We start from the raw sequence: 3262 nt of genomic DNA, 5'->3' as shown, positions 1-3262 counted from the left end.
CATCCTGATAATTGTAAAGGGTTTGCTTCTAGTGAGCTTGTAGTCATTGGAAAGTTTTGCCTCTAGGGATGGCTAACAATCTTACATTATGTAAAAAAAAAAAAAAAATTTTTTTTTTTGTCTCTGCTTCAATACAAGAAGCTAGGACTTTCAATCTTTCAGTGTATATTGCTTATTATACGGATAGTATGTTTTTAGCTGATTCATCTGATGTCAATTCACTACAAACCTTTGCTCTTACATAAGGAGCTTTAAAATTTTTGGAGCAGAGGCAGGCAGATTTCTGAGTTCCAGGCCAGCCTAGTCTACAGAGTAAGTTCCAGGACAGCCAGGGCTACACAGAGAAACCCTGTCTCGAAAAACCAAAAAAAAAAATTTTTTTTAATTAAAAAAATAAAGAAAGAAAGAGAAGAGAAGAGGAGAGGAAAGGGGAGGGGAAGGGGAGGGAAGGAAAAGGGAAGGGAAAGGGAAAGGGAAAGGGAAAGGGAAAGGGAAAGAGAAAGAAAGGGAAAGGGAAAGGGAAAGGGAAAGGGAAAGGGAAAGGGAAAGGGAAAGGAAAGGAAAAAGGAAAATTTTGGAGTATTTGTTGCTCCAGAAAAGATTCAGAGGCAATGTCTTTTTCAATATTTGGGGCCTCAGTTATATCCTAGAGAAAGTGTGGCACAGAAAATTCATGAAAGAAAAGATGATTTGCAAATTATTTTCAAAAGCTTCTAGGAGATGTTAATTGGCTAAGACCTCACCTTAAGTTCACCACAGGAGGACTCAAGCCTTTGTGGGATGTTGTCAAGAGAGATGCAAATTAACTGGGAAGAGACAGGATAGCTTTGCAGGAAGCTTCTGCAATCAATTGTAATCAATGGTAACCAAACATTAACTGCTCATTTCAGTTATTGTTACTCAATGTGCTCACAGCAATTCTTTGGCAAAAGAGAACATTAATGTGGATTTATCTTTTTTCATCTCCAAGTAAACTTTTAACATCCTGTTATAAAGCTGTTGTGGTGTTAATAAAAAAAATTGTAGGTGGCACAGGCCAGTAGGATTTGCTGAAGGAGGCAGAGGCAGGAGGATCTGGAGTTGGGAGGCCAGCCTAGAATCATGAAGGTATTTTGGAAAGAATGTCTTTAAAAACCTGATAAGACATCTACTCCTTGTTTCAAACAGCAATTACATTGGTTATTGCAGAATATTTATATTTGGCCTATTGCATAGTAAACTTTTTAGGTAAAATTGATAATCATTATCTAAAAGATAAGAAGTCAAAATTTGCTTGTATGTACACTATTGTATTTCCTATAAAATTATGTCTGTATCCCATAAAGAATCCATCTACTGTATTTAAAAACAGCCCTTCTATGAGAGAGAAGTATATGTGATTGGATCACATGCTTATTCTTTTGAGTTTCCTCCTGCTTCAGCACAGATAATTGAATGGTGTGCTGTAGCCAGTGTTTTGAAATGTTGAAAAATCAAGCTTTAATTTGGTTACTGATAGTATGTGTGTGTGTGTGTGCAAAATGTCAGGGCTTACAATTGCTTGAAATTGTTCTGTAGGACCCCAAGAAGGAGCCCCCCCCCCCCACTCAAGTCTCGGGATGCAGGGTTATCCAAAGAAACACGAGAGACTTCCTTGATGCAAAAGCACGAGGTAGCTTTAATGGTGGAGCTCCGGGTCCATACGTATCTCGCGCAGGAGACAGAGGAATCGACCACGAGGCTTGGAAGCTAGGGGTTTTTATAGAAAAGGGGCTGGCTCTGGGGGAGGAATTGGCACAGTTGTACATGATTGGTTCACTCAAACATCAGCAGGGAGGAATTGGTGCGGTCACATACGATTGGCCCATTCAAACTTCAGCAACATGATTGAGTCAGCAGAGTAGTGCGTGCAGGCTGGGGTGTATAAGGACTCTAAAGCCAGGGGCTTCTCTGAGTTGACAATGCATCTGGTTAATGTTTCAGCCTTTAACTATGCTCTCTGTAGAAAGGGGGCGAACGGGAGGTGCGGGGCTATTTGACATACATTACGTGAATCACAGGTCTCAAGTTTTATTTCCTTTCAGTTCCTTTTTAGATACTGGTAATTCTCAAATTTTGCAATTGTCTATGCATATACAACTCAAGTCAAGAGATAGTACTATTCCTTTAAAGGACTGTCTTTGGACATTTAAAAACTCATCCTGGACTGCCTGGACAAGATCCCTTAAGACAATGCCAAAATAGATTTGTATCCCAGGCAGATTATAGGCCTTACACAAGAACAATTGGCCATATAGTCTCATTCTTTACATCATCAAAATAGGAATGGCTTGAGATGATAATTTGTTATTTTTCTAAAATGTGCATGTCAAATTGATAAGACTTCTTCTCAGTGCCCTCGGTTTCTGCCTCTTCCACATAATGGTGTTAATTTTTGAGGACTTATACTTAATCAATTATTGCAAATGGTTACTCATATTTTAGAAAAATAAAATATGCGCATGTGACTATTGATACCTTCTCAGGCTTTCCAGTTGCAACTGCGTTAACAGGAGAAGCAACTAAAAATGTAATTAGTCATTGCCTGCATTATTTTTCTGTGCTTGGTGTTCCAAATCAGATTAAAACAGATAATGGAACTGGGTATTAGTCAAGCATTTGAGATGTTTTGTCAGCAATTTAATGTTACCCATAGTACTGGGATTCCTTATAATTCTCGAGGACAAGATATCGTGGAACTTTAAAATAGTATCTTAAAAACAAAACAAAACAAAACGGTGGCAATTATATTCCCATGCACATTATTTAAATCATGCTTTTAAAAAAATTAAATTTGGACGCCAAGGAACTCTTTGCTGAGTGCCTATAGCATCCTACAACTAGGCATACTCATGCCTAGGTGAGATGGTAGGATCCACGTATTGGCATATGACATGATCCTGATTAGGTATTTAATACAGGGAAGAGGGCATGTTTGTGTTTTTTCCACAGAATGCTACAAGAGCATGCTAGCTGCCAGAGTGATTGGTGTTGAAAGACCCCCCCCCCCCGCCCCCTGCGGGGAGTCCCTCCTCGGGAAGGCCCACACCCAGTAGGATGCTGAGACCAAACTCCCTGTAACTACAGGAGACTTTAATGGCACACAAACACACAAACAACAAAGGAGCGCTCAAGCCAGCATGCTGGGGTCGAAACTCATGCACCGCACAGGGGGCAGGGGAGTTCGACCCCGGCCCAAACTTTTTACAGGCTTATAAAGTCAAAAACCACAAACCAAAACGGG

General features: G+C 39.9%; 1 protein-coding gene across 1 annotated transcript in view; it reads left to right on the top strand.

The window, feature by feature from the left end:
• Positions 1-600: 600 nt before the first annotated feature.
• The window catches only part of Kctd3 (potassium channel tetramerization domain containing 3), a 59690-nt gene continuing 57028 nt past the window's right edge, over positions 601-3262 (top strand). The window contains exon 1 of the mRNA XM_021167624.2: positions 601-1107. The gene's annotated coding sequence lies outside the window, so the exon portion shown is untranslated. The remainder of the gene's footprint in view (positions 1108-3262) is intronic.

This window comes from Mus caroli, chromosome 1 (assembly GCF_900094665.2).
Source record: "Mus caroli chromosome 1, CAROLI_EIJ_v1.1, whole genome shotgun sequence".
In the NCBI taxonomy this organism is placed as follows: Eukaryota; Metazoa; Chordata; class Mammalia; order Rodentia; family Muridae; genus Mus; species Mus caroli.
The sequence above is the reverse complement of the archived record's forward strand: the minus strand, read 5'-3'. Positions and strand labels throughout refer to the sequence as shown.